The sequence below is a fragment of the Physeter macrocephalus genome, chromosome 1, assembly GCF_002837175.3.
Source record: "Physeter macrocephalus isolate SW-GA chromosome 1, ASM283717v5, whole genome shotgun sequence".
Classification (NCBI taxonomy): Eukaryota; Metazoa; Chordata; class Mammalia; order Artiodactyla; family Physeteridae; genus Physeter; species Physeter macrocephalus.
Genome location: NC_041214.2, coordinates 41,631,436 through 41,659,230, shown reverse-complemented (window position 1 = coordinate 41,659,230; position 27,795 = coordinate 41,631,436). Strand labels below are relative to the sequence as shown.

At 36.0% G+C, this 27,795-nt stretch overlaps 1 non-coding gene and 1 pseudogene across 1 annotated transcript; one reads left to right on the top strand and one right to left on the bottom strand.

Moving 5' to 3' along the window:
• The first annotated feature begins 4,833 nt into the window (after positions 1-4,833).
• On the top strand, positions 4,834-4,936 carry LOC112061983 (U6 spliceosomal RNA). Its single transcript, XR_002890478.1, has one exon. It is a non-coding gene; the product is annotated as a U6 spliceosomal RNA (small nuclear RNA).
• A 19,228-nt stretch (positions 4,937-24,164) lies between these two features.
• LOC112061972 (nucleoside diphosphate kinase, mitochondrial-like) lies at positions 24,165-24,905 on the bottom strand (annotated as a pseudogene).
• Positions 24,906-27,795: the final 2,890 nt, after the last annotated feature.

Below are 27,795 nucleotides of genomic sequence, written 5' to 3'. Positions count from 1 at the left end.
TCAATTTCAGAAGAAACTTACCATCCATTAAGCTGTAGAGTAAGATGTGTACAAAATGAATGACGGACTCTTCAATCAATGGTGTTTCCTAGTCGAGGACTTGCAAGTCATCTTGACAAAATCAAGGGTGAATGAAGAAAAGGAGCAGAAGCTTAAAGTCAACATTTAAGTTGTGGAGAAATCATGAAAGACCCTTGCATAACAGATTAAGCTTGTTGAGATTTTATTAGAAGGGCAGTCAGGAGCCATTGAAGGTTTTTGAAGTAAGAAGCAATAGGATAAGAATCGTGTTTAGGAAATTAAATTGACAGCAATATATAAGTAGGATGAGAGTAGAAAGATAGTAGGGAGGTAGAATGCCAAGAGGTGATTAACATAGTTCAGGAAAGAAACCATCTAAACTATTGATTTGGTTACTGACCAGCACACCACCCCCAAATTTAGCAGCTTAAAACATCAACCAGAATTTATTCTTTAATTCTATATTTGGCAATTTGGACTGGATCTATCTGGACAGCGCTTCTGGTCTCAGCTGGTTTCGGTGAATTATCAGAGCTGGTTGGTCTAGGATGGCTTCAGCTGGGAAGACACATCACTGCTGCCATGTTCTTTCATCATCCAGCATGCTAGCATGGGCTCGAGGACCTGGGGCTGGGAAGAGGTCCTGCAGAGAGAGACGTGCCTCGGCTTCCAACAGGCATGGTGTCACTTCCACCGAATTCTGTTAGGCAAAGCAAATTGCAAAGTTAGATCAGATACAAAGGGAGGGAAAGCAGAGTTCACCTTTGATTCATTAGCTGCAAAGTCACATTGCAGAGGGGTGTGAATAAAAGAGAGGGTGGGAAAAAAATGGCCATTTTCCCCCAGCAATCTGCCACACACCCCAATTTATTTCATTTGTTGTTATTTTGTTGTTGTTTTTGCTGTTGTAATTTTTTTGTCACTCTATGTAAGATACAGAGGAAAAAGCCATTTTCTGGAACACATCTTATTAGTAATTTTTATCTAACTGTCACTGTCCTTGCTCAAAAGAAACAGAGCAACGTTGTTTTGTCTCTATTTTAAAAATCACCCATTCTATTCTGATGAGTCAGTTCTATTCTAATAAGCCTGAAACATTTGAAATGTATTACACTATATTTAATACTATTAATGAATGTGGTTTTATGACTAAATTTGCCTTCTTTTTTTCCTCCTATGTTCAAATAACATTACGATAAACACATCATACTAGGCTTAGGAAGTAAAATGTATAAATCAGTGGAGCCATATAAAAGATATTCTAACATGTTAGAAAAATATTTGGTGTTTAAAATATTGAAATTGCTTTTGAATTTCACTGACCCACTCATTTGAGGATTATTTTTGTTTCATCTTTCTCACACCATTGGTAGGTCTGTATTTAAAGATCTTGATAAATCAAGGGAAACCTTTCTGATACATTTCATGGGCTAAGAAGGGCAGGATAAAACATAATCAGGTGTCTTAGGAAAATTTCCCTTCAATGTGAACCCAAAAGAAATATGTTTTCCTTCCACATCTATTTTATAAATATCTATTTCATGGAGATATGCCTCTGGTTTTCATCTAGTTGCCTTCTTGAAATTTAAAAATGTATAAAGCATATTGTTAGAAGTATCTAGGATCCCATTTCATTAGAGTGAATATTCTCACCAGATTATGTAACTTTGTTTTCTACCTACCTATTGAATATGTTCCTCAACTTCCTGGCTACCGACATTTCTCCAGTTCAGATCTTTATCACCTCTCTCTGGACAAATGAAGTAACCACTTAACTGGCACCGCTGCTCTCAGTTTTACCTGTTTTGCAATGTGCCTTTTGCTCCTTTGATCCTCAGAGTATTTCCAGCGGAGTGGTAGTCTAGCCAGATGTCCTTTTTTTTTTTTTTTTAAACTGAAGTATAGTTGATTTACAGTGTTGCATTAGTTTCAGTTGTACAGCAAAGTGATTCAGTTATATATATAGTTTTTTTTTCAGATTCTTTTCCATTATAGGTTATTACAAGATATTGAGTATAGTTCCCTGTGCTATGCAGTAGAAACTTGTTTATCTATTTTATATAATAGTACTGTGTATCTGCTAATTCCAAACTCCTAATTTATCCCCTCCTTCCCCTTTGGTAACCATAAGTTTGTTTTCTGTCTTTGTGAGTCTGTTTCTGTTTTGTAAATAAGTTCATCTGTATCATTTTTCTTAGATTCCACATATAAGTGATATCATATGTTATTTGTCTTTCTCTTTGTGACTTACTTCACTTAGTATGATAATCTCTAGGTCCATCCATATTGCTGCAAATGGCATTATTTCATTCTTTTTTATGGCTGAGTAGTATTCCATTGTATATGTATACCTCATCTTCTTTATCCATTCATCTGTCGATGGACATTCAGGTTGCTTCCAAGCCTTGGCTATTGTAAAGTGTAAAGTTCATAGCTATAGTGCTGCTATGAACTTTGGGGTGCATGTATCTTTTTGAATTATCATTTTCTTCAGTTATATGCCCAGTAGTGGGATTGCAGGAGCATATGGTAGCTCTATTTTTAGAAGTGTTCTTTTTTTTTTTTTTTTTTTTGCCCCTAGAAGTGTTCTTTAAAGGAAATGATCTGTGTTCAAATAAGTTGTAAAATGCTATAGACCATACCTTCCATGCTTGCAGTCATAAAAGTGTTCTTTAAAGGAAATGATCTTTGTTCAAATAAGTTGTAAAATGCTATAGACCATACCTTCCATGCTTGCAGTCATAAAACCTGTTAGCACATTAAAACTTTCAGGAGTCCTGAGTAACATGAAGATAGTGATGTGCTTTTGTCTTCTTCCATTATCCATGATCACCACCCTGCTCACTCTGAAGCACCCAGTGCCTTAGGGAAAATTAGGATAATTATAGCAGGGATTTGAAGAGAAAGAGTCAATATTCAACACCCAACTTCCAAAAGGGGACTATGAAGATCATGGCCAGAAAGTCTTAAAATCCTAGGTTTATTGAGAGAGAATGGATTTATAAATTCCAAAAGATATTTACATATTAAGATCCAGGCTTAGTGGAATCATAGATAACTCAACTATTTTCTTTTTAAATTTAATTTTTTAATTGAAGTATAGTTGATTTACAGTGTTTCAGGTGTACAGCAAAGTGATTCAGTTATATATATATATATATCTATATATATATACATATATATAGATATATATACATATATTCTTTTTCAGATTCTTTTCCATTGTAGGTTATTGCAAGATACTGAGTACAGTTCCCTGTGCTATATAGTAAGTCCTTATTGCTTACCTATTTTATATATAGTAGTGTGTGTATGTTAATCCCCAATTCCCAATTTTTCCCTCTCCCCATTTCCCCTTTGGTAACCAGAAATTTGTTCTCTATGTCTGTGGGTCTATTTCGTTTTTGTAAATAAGTTCATTTGTATTTTTTTATTAGATCCCACATGTAAGCGATATCATATTTTTCTTTCTCTGTCTGACTTACTTCATTTAGTATGATAATCTCCAAAAATATTGACAGTTTATTCAGAAAGCTGTGGTGTATGAGGAATGCCTACCAGACAGAGAAAGGAACATGATACTTTTCATCATGGGAAGAGGAGGTATTTGGAAGGGATAGGTAGAGGAAAAAGATGCAGCCTGGATCCTTCAGGGACCCAGTGCCTTCACCTCCATGGACCTTGATCCAAGGGGCACCAAAACTGTGAGGTGAAAACTCCAGGCAGGTTGAAAGGAAAGTTGAAACCCAAGGCGTGTGCATTCTCTTTACTGACGGCAACTCTGAAAGGTCACTGACTTGCAAGGTCACCTCTTGTGCCAATATAAGATGGCCACAGTGGAAGAGAAAAGATGATACACATACTTAGGCAGAAAAACAGCAGGGAATTTTATCAAGGGAATCTCCCTTGACAGATGTCTGGTGTGGAGGGAATTCAAAATTCTTCCATGATGCCACTGGGCAACTGAAAATAGTTGATATGGATCTGCTACGGTTCACCACAGTAAATGACGAGGTGATCCTATCTGAAAAACAGTAAAGCAGAAAGACATTTTCGCTGAAAAGCAGGGGATTCAGAGTGGTGATGGGATGCTTTCAAGGCTTTGATTTTGCTGGGAGAACAGGCAATGAGTTACACCTTGAGAAGCAGATGCAGTTAGAAAAAAGGCCACTTCCCAGATTTAGGTGATCAGAGTTCAACAAGAGAACACCCAGAAATCATTTAATTCCAATTCCAGACACCATTTTGGAAAGGAAATTATGGGAGACAATCTGGAGGAGAAAAATGGTTTGAAAGAGTTTAATCTTTAAATTGAGTGAGAAGATTTTAAACTGGAAAAGATTGAGTTACCTGTAACTGGAAAGTTTACATTATTTTCTACCCATCATTAGAAATGGAGGTTATAAAGGAATTTAGTTATATAGACATATCATAGAATTTTCTACAAGTGAGTTGTAGGTCTAAACCATCTACTCTATTACAGAAATAAATCTGATTTCTCTTTTAATCCAGAGTCTCCCAAGTTTATTTGTCCAAAAACATATTTTTAAAAAGTAAATACATCGCATTTTCTCTCAGAACAAGTATTGGATGGGATATCCTTTGGGAAATAAGGTCCTATGCTTATTAGAGTTATCTCTTAAAAATAATCTCCTTTCTTTTAAAATCAATCTTGCTATTTATTTGTTTTAAAAATGCTTTTTGGACTTCTTACATGTTTGAGGCATTCTTCTAGGTGCCTGAACTTGAAAGATGACGCAATCCTAAATTCTGACCTCAGGAAAACCACAGATTTGCAGAGGAAGTATGTGCTTGTTTTGACAACATATATGCTAATATTAGAACAGTACAGAGAAAACTAGCAGGAACCTTGTACCCGGACTGCATGAAAATTTATGAGGGGTTTCACATTTTTCTCTTTAAGGGTTTATATTTTCCGTTTAAGAGAATGATCAAGGCAAGGGTATTCTCTCTCATCATTTCTGTTCTACATTGTAGTAGAAGTTTAAGAAAGTGAAATAAGGCAAGTAAAAAGTATAATGATTAGAAGGAATAATTAAAACTCTTAATATATGCAGATGACATGATTATGTGGTAAATCCTGAAGAACATACAAAACATCTACTAGATGTAATAGTGAATTTAGCAAGGTCACAGTATACAAAGTTAATATACTTGAAGCAAAGATTTAGGAAATAAAAGTTTAAAAGTTCCGTTTAAAATAGCACTGAAAACATAAACTACGTAAGGATAAATGTAGCAATAGATTAAAAATCTCTACACTGAATCCGCAAAAGATTAATGAGAAGAAAGAAATCATGAATAAAGTGTGAGATGTACCATGCTAATGGATTGGAAGAGTCAATCTTGTCAAGACGTCAATTCTCCCCAAGTTGTTGTACAGATTCAGTATAAGCCAAATCATAATCTCAGCAAGTTATTTTTTTATTTTGGAAATTGACAAGCTATTCTAAAATTCATATGGAAGTGCAAATAACCTAGAATAGTGAAAATAATTTTGAAAAAGGAAAATAATATAGGAGGGCTTACATTTCTAACTTCAAGACTTACTTGCTATGAAGCTACATTAATCAGGACAGTGTGGTATTTATGAAAGGATAGTTAAAAAATGGAATAGAGGATTCATGAATACATCCACACTCACATAGTCAATTGATTTTTGACAGTACTACTGGGGAATTTCAATAAATGATGTTTGGATAACTGAAAATACACATGGAAAAAAATAAACTTTGGCTTCTACATCATGCCATAGGTTAATTTGAGATGGATCATAGACCTAATCTTACAATCTAAATGTATAGAGATTATAAAAGAAAAACCTAAGAAAATATCAAGAAAAATCAGGAAAATATCTTCATGACTGAAGATTTTGGGAGAAATTATTTTCAAAACATATTTGCTGAAAAACGAATAATTTGTATCCTACAATTCAATAATAAAAAGACAAACAATTCCATGAAGAAAACCCTGAACAGAGACTTCACAAAGGAAGAAATATATATGGCCAATGAGTAAATGAATAAAAGGTTCAACATCATTAGTCAGCAGGGAAATGCAATTAAATCACAAAGCGTTATCACTCCACACTTAGTAGGATGGTTAAATTTAAAAAGACCAATGATGCTAAATGTTGTCAAGGATGTGGGCAGCAAGCAGACTTCTCATACACTGATGATGGAGTGTAACACAGTGCAACCAGTTTGGAAAACTGTTACATTTTTTTCTTCTTCAAGTTGAGCATATATCCTCCCATGACCTAACAATTTCACTCCTAGGAATTTACCCAAGAAAAATGAGAATATATTTCCATGCAAGACTTTATGGGAAATGTTCATAGTAGATTTATTCATACTAGTCCTAAATAGAAAGAACCCAAATGCCTACAACGAAAGAATAAAGAATTTTGATATATTCATATACTGGAATGATATTAAGCAACAAAAATGAAAAGCTCTTCACTCATACAACAACATGAATCTTTCAGACAATATACTAAGAAAATGGGGCCAGAAAGAAAACAATGTACACTGTAAGATTTCATACGTATGAATTTCTAGAAGACGGAACACTAACTTACTGGAGCAGGTTATTTACAAGGAAAAGGGAAGAGGAAACTTTCTACAATGATAAAACCTTCTTTCTATGTCTTCACAGCAGTGTGAATTACATGGATGCAGGCATTTATCAGAATTCATTGAATTGTACACTGAAAATTTATATATTTTACTGTACACAAATTTGACAATAAAAAACCCCAATATTAAACTGTACTTAGTAGGAATGAATTTCACAATGGTATGGACAAACAATTCTGAAACAACTCTCTGTGTGTCCTGTGACTGAGCAAATAAGAAAAGATACTAATGAAACTGCATGCCAGATTTTCCTCTGTTGGAGTTGTAAATATGGAAGGGAGGCAGCTAGAATAAATAAAGAGATGTGTGCACTGGAATTGGAATTATCAGGTAAATTCATCGTTTTTAATACATAAATACATAGATACAGAAATGCGTGTGTGTGAATCTGCTGTTGTCCCCTATCTCTGAACACTGAAAGAGGCTGCGAGCGATGAAATATGAATAGCAATGAGCACAGCTAATACTCAGATACTGGCTCCTAAATACCATTCTCCACTGAAAGGTACCAGGGCTCTTTGGAGGAAAGATTAACGCCAGACCTAAAGCTTAAAAAAATACAAAATGAGTTGCTCAGGGAAGTAAGAATGTACTCAAAGAATATTGGAGACATATCAAAACGACAGAAAAGCCTGATGTCCAAAATCAGGAACAATTTGAATATCATATACATAATGCTAGAAGTGGATTATAATCCATGGAAGAAAATAAAAATATACAAGTCCAAAAAAATAAAAATATGCAAGTCCAAAGTGATATAAAAATAAAGGAATGAATAAATACATCAGGTGGTGGGGTGGGGGAGGGAAGGACAGTGAGGGGAAGGCAGGTGTCTCCGTCGGGGGGCACGTCTGCTTTTCCACAGCACTCCCTGATGCTCTTGCTTCCCCTCTGCTTGGAACAGCCTTCCTTGTCCTCACCAGCTGGGTGTCCGCTTCCCTCACACCTCTTCAAGGCACAGCTATATGTTGTCTCCTTTGGGAAGGTTTCTTGAATTCTTAGAAGCATCTCAGTGAAGGAATTATGACCATTTGTTGTTCAGCTTGCTTTTTATTCTCTCTTACTCTCTCAGTGTAGGTAGCAGCAGTTCTTTTTATATTTTGTAGAGCTCTCTTTTCTCTTAGGTTTATGCTGTGTTCCATAGTCCTGTTTCCATTTTGCCCACCCCCACTGGTGGGCACTTAGGTTTTAACTCATTTTTTTTTTGATGCTTTTCTATGAAGAATGCTATAACACGAATTGCATTATATTAAATTGTATCCCATCAACTGGTGGTGAGCTATGAAAATGAAAGTAATAGGGGTCAATTAAGTAAAAAAATTAGTTTATCTTGATGCCGGCTGTGAAAAATGCATAAGACTGGCTGGGAGCCAATCACAGAGGCCCTGTAAGGTACATCCTTCCACCTGCTTGCAGAGAAAACCTTATTCAAAGGAAAAAAATATCAGCAGATGACTGCAGTTCTTCTTCTGTCCTGTGATTCAGAGATGGCTTTTGTTTTGTTCTCTGACTGGACAGCTCTGAATTGGGTTCCCTGACAACAGATGGCTCTGTCACTCGTTGGGCCAAGCGAATAACAGTGATCCCCACAATGATGGGTGTAAAGCAGCCATGGAGGTATCAGGATTCCTGCTCACCCAGGACCAGAAGGAAACCTTGGGCTGGACTCCAGGACTCCCTTCCCCTTTCCTTGGCTCTTGTTGAAAATAAACTTACAGAAGCCACACAATCCCTTCCCCAATCCATCATTCTTTCTGAAGATTAGATACAAAAATAAGAGCCAGATCAAAAAGTAGAGCCCTTCTGAGGAGGGTAGGAATTCCCCAATGTGGGTTAGACTTTAGGGCTCAGGCCAGTTAAAACACCAAATAGAACATGTTACAGGGGATAACCTCTCTGTTGCTCACAGAGCTACAAGTCATTAGACAGTTTTGCCTTGATGGACAGGCATTGTAGCCCTAACTAACTCAGCTGGTTGAGCCTGGTCACATTACTCTAATGACAACTGACTTGCACACAGGCTAGAGGAACACCTGTCTGAGAAAAGACCCCAGGAATATACAGTTCCTGAAGGTATGTACAGCCCCAGGGAAAGAAGACCCTGAGGGGCTTTGGGAAACTACCATTCCCAGTGTTTTCCTTTGTATTTTTAGAGGCTTCTTCAGATCTGTTTGCTAATATTTCATAATCATAGGAATTACTATATATTATAAACATTTAATTATAATTGATATCTATATGGTCATTTCTAATTGACACAATGGGATCAGATCTTCAATCTCAGCATATTCTCATTATAGGGTCATAAGTATATAATATTTATTATATTTTAATATAATAATTTCCATTTTATAGATGAAGAAACAGAGACTTGGAGAGGTGGAAACATTTTCTATTATAAAAGGAAGAGAATTATGTAATAATGGGTTGAAAAATAAGGTGTTATTAACAGAACACTGGGCAGCCAGTAAACTGTATCTTGAGTATTTAAAGAAAATGTAATAAAATAGAGGGGAGAGGCATAAATGGGTATTATTTGGCCAAAGGTGGCAAAAGTGGGGATAGGTTAACTCCACACCCTATTACCTATAGGATTTGGAGTTGAGAAGTTCCAGGATGTTGCTGTGCTCTGTCCAGGGAACGGAGATGTTACCGGTGGAATGGCAATTTCCTCGGGCCTTGTCCTCTCAAGGGAAAGAATTCAGATGAGAGACATAGAGCAGTTCCAAGCAGCAGGAGTTTTATTAAGCAAAGCAAGAGTACACTCTGGAGAAAGGATGTGACAGGGTTGTCTGGAAATCAGAAGCAGCAGCAGTGAACGTAGGGTTGGGGTTTTTAGAGTGGTGGTCCCTCCCCGCATCCTACCTCATTTGACTGACAAGTTGGCAGACCATTTTATGTTATATATCCTTTCCCTTAGTGTGCGGGCGCTTACCCATAAACACCCAAGAAAAGCCCACAGCGCAGGGCGGGGCCGGGGGGGGCGGTAAAAACTACAATGCTAATGTATTATAAATATGGCATAATGAACCCCGGGTTACTTTGAGTCACCTTTTAAGTCTTGGTGCGCCTGAGCCAGCCCGTGCTGGCCGTTTTATCTTGCTTGGTCCTGATAAGGCTGGGAACTTAGCCGTGGTCCTTGACTAAAGGAGGGAGGATCTCTGGGCATGCTCTGATTCCTAGCGTCCCAGAAAAGATGACTCCACCCAGGATGGGGCGGGACCCGCTCACGTCTGACTAGCTACCTGACAAGAGATACTCCTCCCCAAACTCATCCAGATATGTTGCAGGTTCTTTGGACCTGGGAGAATGGGAGACTTGATGAGACTGTAGGTGACTCAAGACACTTCTGTCATGTTAACAGAACCATTTCCCAGCTCATATCCACGTAGGATACTATTCTGTTCTTTCCTCTGTAATTCCTTACTCCACGTTCAGGCATCGATGACTTCTCATTTAGTACTGATTACTTCAAGGGAGGAAAATGCACTAAACCTGGAGAAAAAGAAAAGTTTGGACGTTCTGAAGCCCTGTTTTAGGCTCAAGATAAAAAGAATTAGAATAAGAGATCAGTTTTCAGTTTTTCCTAACATTGAGGGTAAAGACTTCATGAAATGGGAGAATGGTGAAGAAAAAGGGGAGAGTACAAAAGAAAATTGATAATGATGGATCCCAGCAAAGGGACCTTAAGTCTTTCACTCTGCTTTCTCCATGCTTCATCTCCCACTATTTTTAATCCCAGAGGGCATAATAGAATACCCAGAGAATTTGAGGATTTGAATATAAATTAAAACTATGTAAATTTTCATAAGATCACCCAGGATGGATGTAAGACTTAAGTTTCCCTGTGCCCAGATGGTGCAGGAGCTGAAGAAATCTCTATGATCAGACAACAAATCAGAGAATATTTTACTCTGAGGTCAGCCTATTGTCCTGCGGCCCTTAAAGAAGGGGGTTGTTTGCTGGCTTAGGCAGAGAGTGAGTCAAAGTTCAGATATTTGGGGGGAAGGAGAGAAATTAACCAAAGTTTAGTTAACAAGCATTTTGTTCTCATTGATCAGTGGGACAAAACAGTTCAGCTAATCATTTATGAGGCAAATAATGGGAATTTGGAAGGTCCGTGTCTCCCTTGTCACAGGTAATCCGTGAGTTTTATCTAAGTCATACACGGAAGGGTAGTTCTTTGTAATAAGCAGTTTCCCAGAACAGAAAAGGGTAGGGGTATTTTTTTAATCTTTGCTATTTTCCAGGATCACAAGGCTCCAATAAATTTCAACAGTTTCAAAGGACACTGAGTAAATCATGAAAATGGTCCAGTATGGTTAACTTTAAGACTTACACTTGAACTTTAAAAAGGAAGCAAAAGGAGGAAGAAGAGGAGGGAGAGGAGGAGTCACCACTGCAGCAGCATTTAGAGAAAAAATTAAAAATTCCTAGTAGAACAAAATACTGGCCTTGTATTTCTTCTTATCAACATTCAATACAAAAGGCTGCAGAGCAACAAGATACCCTAGTAAAGAGTATGAGACAAAGATTGTTTAACTACCAAATTTTTATTTTATCAATATATATATAAAGTCTATGAACAGTTTTGGCCCTGCAAGAACTCAGAGAATATTGTCCTATTGAACCTTTCTGCAGGGTTCAATGAATTTTGGCCAACTAAAAAGTAACTAGGTAAACAGTGGCAAAAGGGCTGGAAATAAATATGGAACATATTCACCTGTAGATCCTAAGCAAAAAAAAAGTAAGGGGGTTGAGATGTCAGAATAAATATAATGTACCTTGACTATGTAGAAATTATATAATAAAAATTTGATATGCAAGGGAGAAAGGGGATCAGAAGTTCAATAAACTCATTGTCTCATTTATTAAAAGTAATCACAATTAGTAACTAAAGTCAGGAGAGAGAGAAGAAGGAATAGAGGGGAAAGGAAGAGGAAATATCTTAGTTTTTAATCATTATTCATAGCAGGGAACTTGGGAGATGTAGTTAAAAGAAGTACATGACTAAGGGTCTTATATAAATATTTATTTATAAAGATAACAACTAAAGAAAAAACTCATAATTTGAATAGCAGAAAAACAACACACAAAAAGCAAAGGATATAGACTTGATAATGAAAGCCTTTAAAATCACAAAGAAAAGGTAGTACAAATAACATCATGGAATAAAGACAAAACTTAATTTTTATATCAATAACTCACCTATTAAAAGGCTTAACTTTTAGAAGAAGAGAATTTCCAGGATGGATTACACAACCCAATTCTATGCTCCATGGCATAGACTCATTTAAAAATTACTCCAGAAAGACTGAAAATAAAATAATTAAAAAGGATAGACCAGAAACTACAAACAAAAATAAAGCAGGGATTCCAGCCAAACTGCATCAAAAAAGAAAACTTAATAGTGCAGAAGTGTGTAACTCACAGTGGGCATAACACAGTTATGAATATCTACGCACCAAACATTCATAAAGTATAAATTACACATGATAGAAGCAGAAATAGACAAAAAGCACTAGTGGGAAAAATTAATTCACCTCTTTTGGTCCATGTCAGGTCAAGTGAATGGAAATAAGTATATAGAATATTGAAATAACATAAACAATAAGGTAGAGCTAATTGATAAGATAATTATGTACCTTATTAATTTTGAATTAGCGTGGGAATATTTAGGAAAATTGGCCACGTATTAGACCACCAGAAAATCCTTAATCTATTCTGAGTTAAAAATAAACAGGAATCTCAGATACAACCCTCTTTAATCCCTGTGCGATAAACCTAGACAACAAATAGGCCCTTTTATCTGAAATTAGTAAGAACATTTTCTTAAAGTCTAGGTTGAAGGATAAATAAAAAATGAAATTGCATCATATATAGAAAAAACATAATAAAAACAGAATCTATGGGAGGTAGTTAAAACAGGGTTTAGAAGATTCACAGTCTTAAAATACTTAAAGTCAGTAAAAAATGGAGTCATGAATAGATATCCAACTTAAAAAAGTTAGAAAAGGGAAAATGAAATAAACTGAAGGAAAGCAGAGGAAGTTTGGCAGATTGAATGTTGGTCCCACTTGTTCAGCTCTCCCTGTATATGTCCTCTACCTCTTGACTGACTGCTTGGACGTGTGGCTTTCTTTGGCAAATGGGAGACCAGCAGATGGGATCCAAGTAGAGGCTTGCAGTATGCTTGTGCAGAGAGCGAGCCCTCTGTGCTTCTGCCATTGCCATGAAAAACAGGTCTCAACTGGCCCGCTGGCTTGGGCAGAGAGTGAGAGATACACAGATGAGAGCAGCACAGGCCGACTTGTAGTATGGAACAGAGCTGCTTCAGCCACAAAAGCCTGGAGAGGAACTGCCCTGGCCACCACTGAAGTTCAAGAGTGAGGGACTGCCATGAAGATCTTGTGGTTTGCTATGTGGTATTACTATGACAACATGGATTAATTAATTAGAAAACAGGATAGCGGTAAATTTTATTTGTGTTTTTATTTTGGAAATTAATGGGAAAGTAAACATAAATGGCTTTAAAACACATGAGAAGACTCTCAATTTCACTTATAATATGAAAAAATACTCATTAAAACTACACTAGAACATCTTTTGTTAACCACTAGATTGGAAAAATTGAACAGTTTGATAGCACCTTTCATTTGCAAAGGTAGTGGACTAGATATGGTGAGAACAGATATTGACTCAAACAGATATGATTTCTAAGGCTAATTTAGCAATATTTGTCAAAATTATAAATACTTTCACCTTTGACCCAGCCATCATATTTCTACTATTTATTTATTTTGCATGCTTGTACGTGTGCAAAATAATGCATGCAGATTGCTATTCATGCAAGATGATGCATGCAGCAGCTTTTCTAATAGAAAATGTTTGGAAATCACTTGACTATCTACCAGTATTGAGCTAGTTAAATAAATTATAATATATAACTTTACAAAGGGATATAATGCAACTGTATAAAAGAATGGGGAAACACTTTGTATAGGTATATATAAAGGTGACTAGGGTAGATATATGCTAAAGGTGTGTGTGTATTAATATATTTTTATATATTCATATGCTTATTTTTAAGTAAAAAGTGGTTTTCTAACAATAGGCTTTAAAAAGAAAAATATGTATTTATCATACAATATTTTGACTATAATAGGGAACATAAGAATCTGTGTGTATGGATTTATTGGCTTGCTTACAAATATAGTAACATTGGTGGAAGCACCAAAACCAGTAATAAAAGTTATCTGTCAGAGTATGGAACTCAGGATGGGGACTGGACACATAAAGTCAAAGGTAGAAGAAAGAAAGGTTCTCACTGTATATCACTTTATATTTTCTTTTCTTTTTGAACCACAAAAATGTATTATCTATTTAGAAAACAAGAAACCTCAGTGAAGAATAAACATAATAACCAGAAAAAAACATTGCTGGAGAGGGGGTAATACATCAAACGACAACAAGCAGACTAACAGATGAGTGTGAAAAAGGGAAGGACAAAATCAGTCTCATAAGCTTTGACATATTATGTAGTTTGGGGATCAAAATCTGGTGCCCCACTGGCTGAATTTAGCACACAGATGTGTTTTTCCTGGCCAGTACACTATTGTTTTAAAATGCAAATCTTAGTGTCTATGTGAGCCCGTACTTTTCAGTTAGCTGTGGTCACTAGCCATTTATTATTTTGTACCAGACACTGAAAATCATTTGAGTTATAATCTCTGATTTAGTCACTTGTGACCAGATATTCTCATCATTGGCTGTAGGCACCATTACCTTCTCCAGATCAATCTCTAAGAGATTTTTCACCGTAGGAGAGATGTTAGCTCCTAAAACTCAAACTTTTAAGTGATCCTCTAACCAAGGCGAGAGATAATCCTTTCAAACCTACTTCCTCAGGAGTTAGGGGACCCAGGCAGGTTGGGAAGGAAAATCTATGTTTCTACCACCTGTAACATATTTGGCCTGTTTGTGAAAAGCTTTTCATAAGAGAACCAAATATTCCCCTTAACATTTACTTAAAAAATTAGAAAATGCATTAGTAACATCCTTATCTCCCAGATTTGCACAGGAAAGGACAACATGACCTTTTAAATATTCTTTTTAAGTTAACTCTTAGGATCAAGATTGAAAAAAGAAATTGAGAATAAATATTGGAAAAATATGACTGTTAAACAGCCAAACCTGGAAGAGTGGGTCCCACAAAAGGGAAAGTAATTGATAGATGAATAATACAATGTGTAAAGATGTATTAGCGTTTTCATTATTTTGTACTATTTCTATTCAGTTGGAGCTGATTTCCATAGTAATATAGTTAGCTAAAAATCTGCCTTTGTATATAAGGTCTCCACAGAAAAAGCAAATATGAAAATGGCAATTTTTAAAACAATATCCTTTTTTTGTTTAATAAAACTAATGTTTTCAAATCTGCTTTTATTAAAACACAATAAATACCATCAATTTTTGACATGAAATCTTATTATATACTGTAAATATTTATCACTTTCTAGGGGGAAGATTATGCAGTAGATGACTTCTCACTGATTCACTCATAAAGCTGAGTTAGAAGTGAAGCTTCTTTTTATTTTCATAAAAATAAAAGGGACTCAGAATTTGACATCCATTCCATTTGGACCAGATAATCAGACAAAGCACAGATGGTGCACTTTTCAAGAGCATTTTTTTTTAGCATTAGAAAAATTATAAAAATAAGGCTAATATAAAAACCTTCAAGGTAAAATAAATGGAAAACAGACAATAATGCTACTGCAGAGATCACATCCTCTACTGTTCTGGGATTTATTTTCTTACTAAAGTATAATATATCCTTTTCTATGTTTATAGATCTGACAAGAAAATCTTTAGAATCAAATAATGGCTTAAGGTAGAACACAAGACACATGTATGGTCTTGATGTCAACCACCCCAGGGCTCCCTGGAGACCAACATAGCTCAGTTGTTGGTCAGATTTCTACAAACTTATAGATTCTTGGTCATTGATCATTGATGTCAACAAAGTTATAGATCTTTGGGGTCTGACATAGATTTTGAGAGCCTGATGACAGCTAGAAATGCACGTACATCTAGAAAGTTTTGGATTTAAATTCAAGTGAGTCACTGACCTTCAGAAGTGCTCCCACTAAGGATCCACGGATCACTGGTTAAGGGTTCCTGAAATAAATGATCTCTAACATACTCCAAACATTTTTATCCATTTATTATTTGGTCACTTACATTTCCATTCTCTTCTCTAGAAATGTGTAAATCATTGTCTACTCTGATACTCAAGATTTAAACTTGATTCCATCATTACTTGTCTTTTACATACAATACTACCTCTTAGTTCTAGTCATAAATCTAGTTTCAATCCCACTCCTGGAGACAAAAAAGAGATAGAATTTATTAATTTTATCTTTTCTTCTTTCTGAGCTAATAATGATGGGAGAGGGGAGAAAGGTGAGATTTTATCATATTTACTGAGTAAATAAAACTCAACTTGTTCCAGACTTCAGCGTGGCATGTTAACTTTTGGATATTTATCCTTTTACCTCAGTGCACAAGTTATCCTCTCAGACAGTACCACATAATAGTTTGGTGTTTCTTTATTGTACCTGGAAAACATTTTTTAAAATTAAATAATCTATGATCAAAACATTGACAGACAAAACCAATTAGGCTTAGAATACTATTCTTTATTTTCATTATTAGATGCTTACTTCATTTTTTTAAAGTATTATTATTGGGTAAAGAAATGTTAACATCTCAGAATTCTCAAAATTATTCTGATTCTTTTATGATCCCCTTTGAAGCTCAGTTTTTTTGTGTGTGTGGATGCAACTTGCAGATGAAATTACTCATGTGCAATTAAACAATTTTTCCTTTAAATATAGTGGCTTTTCAATACTCAAATGATGTATTTTTAAAAGGGACTAAATATCCACATTATGAAAGCAATTATTTAATTATTCTGGACAAAATAACCCATAAAAAAAATAACATCAAGTATAACATCCCAGACTCAGCCAAAGTCCATTTCAAATGCTGGCCTTTTCTGTTCTTGGCCATCATGCCTATAGCATTCTGGTCAGACTCCAGGACTTTAAAAATAATGAACTGTATTGGGCTTGAACTTGGTATCTAGAGTATCATTCTCAAAAAAACAGTATCCTTGAATGTGTTATGGGGAAACTGGGTTAAGGCAGCAAACTGAGAGCACATATCTAACTTCCTCCTGCTTAACATTTGATTTCTTAAAAGAATTAAATAATTACTATGTTTAAAAAACTGTCAGTGAAGCAGAAATTTCAAGAAATTCTGAAACAAATATAAAGGAGATAGAATTGGATACATGGCAATAATTGAAGGTCAAGACATATCCAGAAGCCTGGACAGTTGTTCTATAGACATTCAAAGCTAAGAGTCAAAGATTCAGTAGGAGGAGGGTGCACAAGGACAATGGTGAATGTGATAAATTGGGGGAAATATGTCCTGCATGTCTGGGTAACTTACCTTTTCCCTTCTGACCTGGTTCCGTGGGGCAAGTTAAAATAGCAAGTGCCTGGGAGAAGCTGATAATATTCAGGTATATGACAACTTTCAGGAGGACCTTAAAATCTTTCACAATCAGAATTATAGGAATCAGGGTAGTTAAACAGGGTAATTCTCCTAAAATTTTTTTCAAAATAATAAGAGATAATATAATACTTCTGAAAAGTCATATTAGTCATAGAAAAGAAATCTAAAAATTTCAAGAGAAATTCCATCTAAATTTTGAAATTGTAATAGAGGAGAAAAAAATGGAGGAGAGGAAATTATTAAGAACAAAAGGATATAAAATAATTTCAAAGCTAATAAAATAAAAGATTTTTTAGCTTTTGAGGTAAACTTAGTATGAAGCAGAATGTATACAATAATTTCACTTCATGGGAGAAATTTTAAAAAACACTGAGGATAATGAGAAAATTTAGTTTCCAGAAAGATAAAAATAGGCTTTCTTCAAAGCAATGAAAATCAAATTGACATCATGCTTCTCATCAAAAACCATGTATATTAGAAAACACTGGAGCAAAATGTTGACTATTCTGAAGGAAATGATTTTGAACCTAAAATTCTATACTTCATGAAAGTGGCATGAAACTTGAAAGGCCTACCAAAGACGTTTAGAATTAAAATGTCTAAAAAAATTTGCCACACATAAACTCTAAAAAAATCCTTAGAAAAAGACCTTAAAGATAAATACACATATGTACAGACATACGTATACACAATAAAATCATGAGCTACAAAGGGCAAACAAACTAGGAAATAAGCAAGCAAAATTTCAGTCCAAAGAAATACATAAAACATTTAGTTAATTCTTTTTTTTTTTTTTTTTTTTTTTTTTGCGGTACGTGGGCCTCTCACTGTTGTGCCCTCTCCCGTTGCAGAGCACAGGCTCCGGACGCGCAGGCTCAGCTGCCATGGCTCACAGGCCTAGCCGCTCCGCAGCATGTGGGATCTTCCTGGACCGGGGCACAAACCCATGTCCCCTGCATCGGCAGGCAGACTCTCAACCACTGCGCCACCAGGGAAGCCCTAGTTAATTCTAAAAATTATTTATGCACAATCTAAAAAAATAATAACCTAAGCATCTGGATCTCAAATCCCAGATGATCTCAACATGTAATGTGGCAGGGGCTGGGAGACTAGAAGGATGTGATAGGTACAAATGTTTAAAAAAGGTGGGAGAAAAAGACAAAATGAAAAATGTGAGAGGAAACATAAGACACATAAAGACCTATTCTAGAGATTCAACATGAAAATGATAGAAATCTCAGGATAAGAGAGCTGAGAAGATGTAAGAAAAAAATTATTAAAGGAATAATAGAGGAGAAATTTCCAGTACCGAAGAATGACATGAGAAAAAGACTCATGGCTATTCCAGAAATCTTTCATTAAAATCAGCAAGTAAACCAAGAGAGAAGAAGACATGGATCTGGAGAACAGTAGATAGTGAGTTGTCTAAAAGTACCAATGATGATGAAAATGATAATTAATACCTATTGAGCTATTTAATACCTGCCTAAGAAATCTACATTACTTATATTATACTATTCTTCCAAAAAATCTAAGTAGTATTATGTAAAGTAATTAAGGGAATATTTAAATTAGAAATTTCTAAGCCTTATATTTATGTATATTTGATGGATCAAGGAACAGAGGTAAAAATAACTATCGGAGATATGATATTACTATTAGAAAAAACTAAAACTGGAATTATAAGAAATGTCATCTGGAGAATGGAGAGTATAAAGTTAGGAGATGGTTTTTTCTCAAAAACCCTTCTGTACTACTTGATTTGTTACTAATGTATGTATTAATTTGATAAAAACACACACACACAAAAACAGAAGCAAAAAAAAGAATAAAAATTAAACCATTCAACACAAAAAAAAGGGAAAAGAAGAAAGTGTTATAAATAGAAAATATTAAGTATGGTTACAGGAATAATCCCAACATCACAATAAATGTGAATGTGATAAATTTCTCTATTAAGGTACATGCTCTCTTCTTAAAAAGAATCCGGCTATTATCATTTGAAAGTGACACACAAAAGTAGGCACCTGTCTTTTTGTGGAACATTCATCTTTTTTGGACAGCTTTCCTCTTTGGAGACTCTCCCCATTATAAGTCTTTCATCCACAGGATAGATATTCCCAGTATCCCTTGAGATTATGGCAGATATATGTGACTAACTGGGAAGTGAGAAAATAACCCTCAATCTTTGGGCACTGGGTTTTCACAAAGATTGGCTTTGGCTTTTCACAAAGATTAATTGCAGTCTGGCATCCAGGTTCTAGTGGGATTTATGAGATGTGGGTGTCTGTGCCAAAAAGAAGCAGCACTTCTATTCTTCAGTAGTATAGCCATTGCATTGTGTTTTCGTTTTTCCTGTAAAGTAATCCTTGAGCCTGAGTATCTGGTTGTTCTCTGTGAACATTCTTTGTGAGCTATTTAATATCCTTAAATAAATTTCTATTCTGCTTAACTAATTTCCAACTAGTGTTATTTTCATCTAAAAACCCTGAGATACACACACCTAAAAGTAAGTGATAAAGAAAGATCGTGTAACAAGATGCTAAAATGGTTTTAGGTAAATCACTGAGACCATGCATATTACATTCCAGGGTGAGGTGCTGGGTCAGGATGAGATTTTCAAAGGAGGTGACCAAAGTCTAATTATATGACCCTTCCATTGTTCGCCCAAAAGAAAGGTATAAAAGGGTTGGATTTACAGATGAGATATGTAGAGAATTTTTGGAGAACCCTACCCCACAAATGAAAAAGCCTTCAACAAGACCACTCAAAGAACTTACTATGTGAACCCCAAGAATTTAGGGGACCCAGTGTATCTGAATCCATCCTGGGAAATCTAAATGGCAAGAGATGAATTTGTTAGGTGCTTTAAGGATGGAGTAAAGGAACAGGCTTTGTAGTATGGCCTATACTTTTGGAACTTATCAGAGAAAAGGATAACGAAGTGTATTCTGAGGTTTCAACTGTGGGCCATGGAAAAGGAAGAGCTGACATGGAGTCATTTTAGGTCAATCCAAAAGGACTCTGAGGAATGGCAGACCATATACAGGGAAACAACAGATATTACTGAATGCCTGTAGATCCAAGAAAGGGGAAGTAACCATAAAATAGAGACAGATTTGCCCACATCAAAGAAAACGTACCTGAGAGAGTCTCCCAAGATGGGCCCACAACCATGCTCCAGGAAGGAAAGAATCAGATTTAAAGATCTTCTGAGTCAACAGAGTTCTGTTGGTAGATCACTACAATAGTATTAGTAAGTCAGAAATTTCCTGCTCCCTTGCCTCTGTCCTTTCCCTTTACTTCAAGTCAGAGACCATCAATAATATGACAGAGGAGCATGTGTAGAAGGGCTAGAAGGAGAAAAAAGTAAAGAAAGCCCCACTTTCTGATGGCAGGCTTCCTACCAACTCAAAGCCTGAACAGGATGAGAAGTAACAACTATAAGGAGATTGAAAGTTGTCTCCTACACACAGAAATGGACATTTAAATGACTAAAATCAGACTGTGTTTGAAACCTGCAGGATCAAAGATTTCACTACTGAAGAAAATTTTAAAAATATATGGTGTGCCTGAGTTTTCATCCCGGAGCAGGGGATACCTTAACATATATTTAAAGGAATATATGGAGAAAAGAGTTGTTTTGTGATTATATCTCAAGAGCCATATTTATTTTTGATATTTCTATTACAGTTTTAAATGGGGATAAGAAAAAGGTCTATCTGACAGCTATTAAAAAAAATCTATCTGACAACTATTAAAAAGCAAAATTCATCAGGAAAATATGAGTTACAAACCTCAAGGCACCCAACAGCATAACTTTAATATATATTAAACTAAAACTAATATAAATTCAAGAAGTAATTGAAATAGATGTGTAAGATTTTATATATGCTTTCTATTCCACTCAAAATTTAATGAAATATGCCCCAGAATTGACCCTCTATTAGGTTTTGAAGAATACTTCAACAAATTTCCCAAATCAGAAATCATGCATGCCGGATTTTCTGGAAACAAAAAATTATGCTATTCTAAATATCTGTGGTCATAGAGGACATCCAAATATAAATTACAAATATTTAGAAATAAATAATGACAACAGTGTGTGTGTGTCTGTGTATTCATATCCTATAAAGTGGTACATGGGTGAAAATTTCTAATATTAAGTATATTTGTTAGGAAACCATAAAGAAATGGATTATGCATTCATTTTAAGAAGGTAGAAAAAAGACAACAAAATATAAAAAAAAGTAAAGGTAACAAATTAAGAGAGAAAAAGGATTAACTTTATAAAAAACAAAAGTATAAACCAGATCATTAAAACAAAAGTTGATTTTTGGGAAAGTCCAATAAATACAGTCTTTGGTAAGCCTGATCAAAGAAATAAGAGTAAATGTCACAACTTTTGACAAATGCATAATCTCATGCATCCATCATTACAATGCCATACAGAATAGACTCACCAACCTAAAAATCTTCTGTATTCCACTTATACATATCTCTATCCCCCTGAACTCCTGGCAACCACTCACCACCTTTATAATATCACATAGAGTGTTTTTAATACCCTAAAATTCTTCTGTGCTCTACTTATTCATTTCTCCCCACCCTGTTGAGCAATGACCTATTCATTGTACCCATAGTTTTGCCTTTTCCAGAATGTCATATGATTAGACTCACACAGTCTATAGGTTTTTGGCAAGACTGTCTTCTTTCACTTGGCAATATACATTTAAGTTTCTTCCATATTTTTTCGTGGCTTGAGAGCTCATTTCTTTTATGCTAAATACTATTCCATTGTATCTATTAAAGAACTTGGTGCTTCCATGTTTTGCAATTATGAATAAAGCTGTTATAAATATTTCTGTGCAAATTTTTGTGTGAACATAGTTTCAACGCATTTACAAAAATGATTGGAATTGCTGGATTGTATGGTAAGCCTGAGTTTAGCTTTGCAAGAAAGTCCTGTGTCATTTTGTATTCCTGTGAGAGTTTCTGTTGCTCCACATTCTTGCTACCATTTAGTGTTGTCAGTTTTTGGATATTAACCATTCTAATAGTTGTGTAATGGTATCTTATTGTTCTTTAAATTTGCAATTTCCTGATGACATATGATGTTGAACATCTTTTTATAGGCTTATTTGACATCTGTATATATATATAAATGTATGTATATATTTTGGTGAAGTGTCTATTCAGATCTTTTGCCCATGTTTTAACTGGGTTGTTTGCTATCTTATTGTTGAGTTTAAGAGATCTTTGTACATTTTATATACAAGGTTTTTTTTTTTTAATCAGATGTGGGTTTTAAAAATATTTTTTTTCCTATTTTGTGGTTTGTATTTTTATTATTTTAAAAGTATCTTTCAAAGAGCAGAATTTTTAAAAAAGTTTATTTTTATTTATTTATTTTTGGCTGCATTGGGTTGTTGCTCACAGGCTTTCTCTAGCTGTGGAGAGCGGGGGCTACTCTTCATTGTGGTGCACGGGCTTCTCTTTGTGGTGGCTTCTCTTTGTTGTGGAGCATGGGCTCAAGGTACGTGGGCTTCAGTAGTTGTGGTATACAGGCTTAGTTGCTCCATAGCATGTGGGATCTTCCTGGACCAGGGCTCGAACCCATGTCCCCTGCACTGGCAGGCAGAGTCTTAACCACTGTGCCATGAGGTAAGTCCCCAGAACTTTTTCTCCTTTAAAAGAAGTCTGACATCAACTTTATTTCTTTCATGGATTGTGATTTTGGTATCGTTTCTAAAAAGTCATCTTTAAACTCAAGGTAGATTTTCTCCTGTGTTATCCTCTAGAAGTTTTATAGTTTTGCATTTTACATTTAGGTCTATGATTCATTTTGAGCTCAGTTTTAGAAAGGTGTAAGGTCTGTGTCATATTTTTTCCCTGTAGATGTCTCATTTTTCCAGTACCATTTGTTAAAAAGATCATCCTTTTCTCCATTGAACTGACTTTATTCCTTGTCAAAGACCAGTTAGCTATATTTGTGTGGGCCTATTTCTGTGCTTTCTATTCTGTTCCACTGATCTATTTGTCTATTATTTTACCAGTGTCACACTGTTTTAATTACTGTAGCTTTATAGTAAGTCTTGAAGTCCCATAGTGTCAGTCTATAGACTTCTTCAATATTATTTTGGCAATTCTGTCTTTTTCTTTTTGATATACTATAAACTGCAGAATCAGTTTGTCAACATGTATAAAATAACTTGCTGGGATTTTGTTTGAGATTCCATTGAATCTTTAGATCATATTGGGAAGAACTGATATCTTAACGATACTGAGTTTTCCTTTGTCTCCTGGATCTGTCAGTTACTGATAGAGGAATGTTGAAATCTCCAACTATAATAGTGAATTTGTCTATTTCTCCTTGACATTCTGTCAGTTTTTGCCTCATATATTTTGATGCTCTGTTGTTAGGCACATACACATTAAGTACTATTATGTTTTCTTGGCAAATTGACTCCTTTAACATTATATAATGACTCTCTTTATCCCTGAAAGTTATCCTTGCTTCTGAAGTCTGCTCATCTGCCATTAATATATCTGCTTCCTTTGATTCATATTAGGATTGTATACCTTTCATCCCTAAACTTTAAAAATTTTTAACAGCACAGTGAATTTTAAGTTCCCCCCTTTGGGGAATGAGAAGTGGCAAAGCTCACATTTGGAAACACTCAAAAAGTTGTCTGGCATTTTGGTACAGAAAGGATTTGGTCCAATTTCTTTCTAGTTTAGGATACGGAAAGGCAAATAAAGTTGGTAGCTCTAACCACTCTGTTCTGGGGTGAGGTTGAAGGTGGACAGGGAAATGGTCTGAGACAGATGGGCAGAGCATTGGTGTGAGCTCAAGTTCTTTCCAACAGAGGTAGTTGGTCCTGGGTGGATGCTAGGGAGTCACAGCAGCCTGAGGGTTTGGGCTGAGTAGATGTTGCTGTGGTTGCCTTCCTTTGCCCAGTCCACCAGCTCCCTGCTCCTGAACCACAGATAGATCTCCCTCTGGGCCCCTACACAAGGCACTGGCCTGGATGATGTTCCCACAAACTCATGGATCAGCCCAGATCATTTCTGGGAGCCTCATTTTCCCACCAGTCCTTCTGTGTTAACCCCTCTTGGTGTCTTCTGATTTGGAGGCTGAAGTCTCCCTGGAGAATTTCCTGATGGTGCCAGGGGCAGCCTCAGCAGAATTGCTGTTTCCTATCATGGCAATTGTGGTATAGACTACATGGGGGTCTTGCCAGACCATAGGGACCAGGGGCCAGAGCTCATGTAGCTGATGAGGGCTGGGTAAAAGGGCTTCCTCCTGGTAGTGGTAGGCCTCCGCCAAGACACATTCTGGTGCCTGCAGTGTCTTCGTCCCCACCAGCCTGAGGACTCTGCTCTCAAAGCCCTGGATCACAATCCCAAGGAGCCACTGCTGCAGCCCATCTGGCTTCACTTTGACCAGAATCACTCCCAGGCCCAGGCGGGTCCTTCAGAGCAGGGACACACAAGCAGGTGTGGCCAAGGACTGGCAGGCTGCACACCAGCCTCCACAGCCTGGTGCATCCCATGAGAGGCTGCCCATGTGGCCTGGGTGCTGGCTGCTGGATGAGTGCTGCAGGGAACTCGTCCCAGCCACTGGAGTCCCCCCTTCATCCCTTTACTTTTAATCTATCTATTTTTTTTTAATAATTAAAGTGAGTTTCTTACTGAGCAGTCATTTACTTTTTGATCTACTCTGACAGTTTCTGTCTTCTACCATTTAGACCATTCACATTTAAAGTGATTATTCATACAGTTGGATTGATGTCTACCATATTTTTAACCCTGTTTTACTTGTCACACTTATCCTTTGTTACTTTGTTATCTTCATATTGTTTCTACTTTTTCTGATTGTAAATCAGCATATAATTCCATTTTCTCTCCTCTCTTAGCATATCAATTGTACTTGTTTTTAAATTATTTTAGTGGTTGCTCTAGATTCTGCAATACTCATTTACAATTAACCTAAGCCTACTTTTGAATACACTATGTCACTTAACAAGTACTTCAGGGACCTTCTAACAGAGTGTGTCCAATTTCTCTCTCTCATCCCTTCTAACTCTGCTGTCCTTCATTTCATTTATTCATAAGTGATAATTATCAAATACATTGTTGCTACTATTACTTTGAACAGCTCTCTTTTAGAGCAACTAAGAGTAAGAAAATATAATACTTTATTTTACCTTCATTTATTCCTGCTCTAATGCTCTTCCTTCCTTTATGTAGACTTTCTTATCTGTATCATTTTCCATCTCTCTGAAGAACTTCTTTTAATATTTTCTGCAAGTCTACTGGCAAACAATTCCCTCAATTTTTGTCTGAGAAAGTCTTTATTTTTTCTTCATGTTTGAAGGATAATTTCACTGGATATAGAACTCTAGGTTGATGATTATTTTTTTCTTCCAATGTTTTAAATATTTCCCTCACTCTCACTTGCATGGTTCTGAAGAGAAGTCTGATGTAATCCTTATGCTTTATCTTCTGTGAGTAAAGATTTTTTTCCTTCTGACTTTTTTTTCAAAAGTTTCTCTTGTTAGTTTTCTGCAGTTTGAATATAATATGCGTAGGTGTAGTTTTATTACATTCTCTCCTTGGTGTTCTCTGACCCTTGATTTGAGGTTTGATGTCTGTCACTAATTTTGGAAAATTCTCAGTCATTGTTGCTTCAAATATTTCTTATGTTCTTTTCTTTCTTTACCTTCTGGTATTCCTGTTACATGTGTCTTACAACTCTTATAATTGTCCCACAATTCTTAGATACCTGTTCCTTTTCTTTGGTCTGTTTCCTCTCTGCTTTCAGCTTGGGATATTTCTATTCACATATCTTCATATCTTATATCACTGATACTTTCCTCAGCCATTTCTACTGATGAGCCATCAAAGGCATTCCTCATTTCTGTTACAGACTTTTTTATTTCTAGCATTTAGTTTTGATTCTTTCCATCTCTCTGCTTACATTATCCATCTGTTCTTGTATGTTTTTTACTTTTCCATTAGAGCTCTTAGTATACTAATTATAGTTATTTAAAATTCTAGTAATTTCTGAGTCTAGTTCTGGTGCTTGCTCTGTCTCTTGAGACTGTGGGTTTTTTTGTTGTGTTGTTTGTCTTTTTAACCTTTTATCATATCTCATAATTTTTATTGAAAGCTGGACATGATGTATTGAACAGAAACACTAGGGTGAACAGACCTTTACTGTCAGGTTTTATACTTATCTGGCTAGGAGTTAGGCTGCATTTACTGCTTGCTGTATCTGTAGGTGTCAGAAGTTAACATTTGCTTTACTGACCTTGTTTTTGTATCCTTTGCTGGCCCTTGGTCTTTCTTAGAGTCTCTTTCTTAAATAAAATCTGAGCATTACAATTCTTTCAGTTATAATCCCCTTTTATTATGAAGGAGTCCTATTGATGTGGCAGTAAGTGTGAAGGGGAAGTGTTCTATGACTCTGTTACCAGGTCTCTGTCTTTTTGTGGGTCTGTGCCCTGGCCTGTGAACCTTACAACTACTTGTTAACTTTTCTCCCCTTCAATGAGACAGGAAGGCACTGGAGTTGTGCATTTCCCTTCTCCCGTATGAAAAATTAGAAGGAAATGGAGCTGGACATTTCCCTCATCGCGTATCAGCTAGGGTCTGGTAAAATCATTTCTCTGGAAGGAAGGACTTTTTAAGGAGAACAGAATGCTCTGGGCATATTTCAAAATAGTTACTTTCCCCCTTCCTCTGCCAGAAGCAGCAGGAGATTTTTCTCTGATCGTCACTGTGAGAAGTTGGTGAGCCTCAAGAGGGTAAAACTCACAAAAGTGTGGGGATCCTCCTACTCCTAGGCCTCCAGGAGACTTTTTTATATCTTTACTTTTTTCTTTACCTCTAAGCTGGTCTAGGCTCAGTCTCCAGCAATTGGTCAACTACCACTTATGTGTTCCTACCAGTTCCTGGGCCCTGTGGCTTCTGTTCCCAATAAGCAGTGATTCTCTGTATTTATCTTTCTCTCCAGTTTTGGGGGCAGCGGTTTGCTCTGTTGCCTCACTTCTCTGATGGATTTAAGAAGAGTTGTTGATTTTTAGTTTGTTCAGCTTTTTTGTCATGAGGACAGGAGTGATGGCCTCCAAAATTTTCACATGTTAGACCCCGATGGTCTTACTAATGATCTCGACTAAACTTAAAAAACAGATACAGAGGTGTAAAAACTATTAAAGATCTTTTAAAAAATGCAACGTTTTCAACATAAGGTACAAGTCTTTTACAAACCTTATACAAATATCAAAGTTAGTACAAAAATTGAAAATTGTAGGTCCACCTCTCTTCTGAATGTAGAGGCAAACGTCCTAAATAAAATATTTAAAGGTGATCCAACAGATTTTTTTTGGACATGTGGCCTGAGGGATATTAATTCACTGACCAGGGATCAAACCTTTGCCCCTTGCAGTGGAAGCACGGAGTCTTAACCACTGGACCACCAGGGAAGTTTCCAACAGATTTTTTACAATTTCCTTTCTTTTAAAAA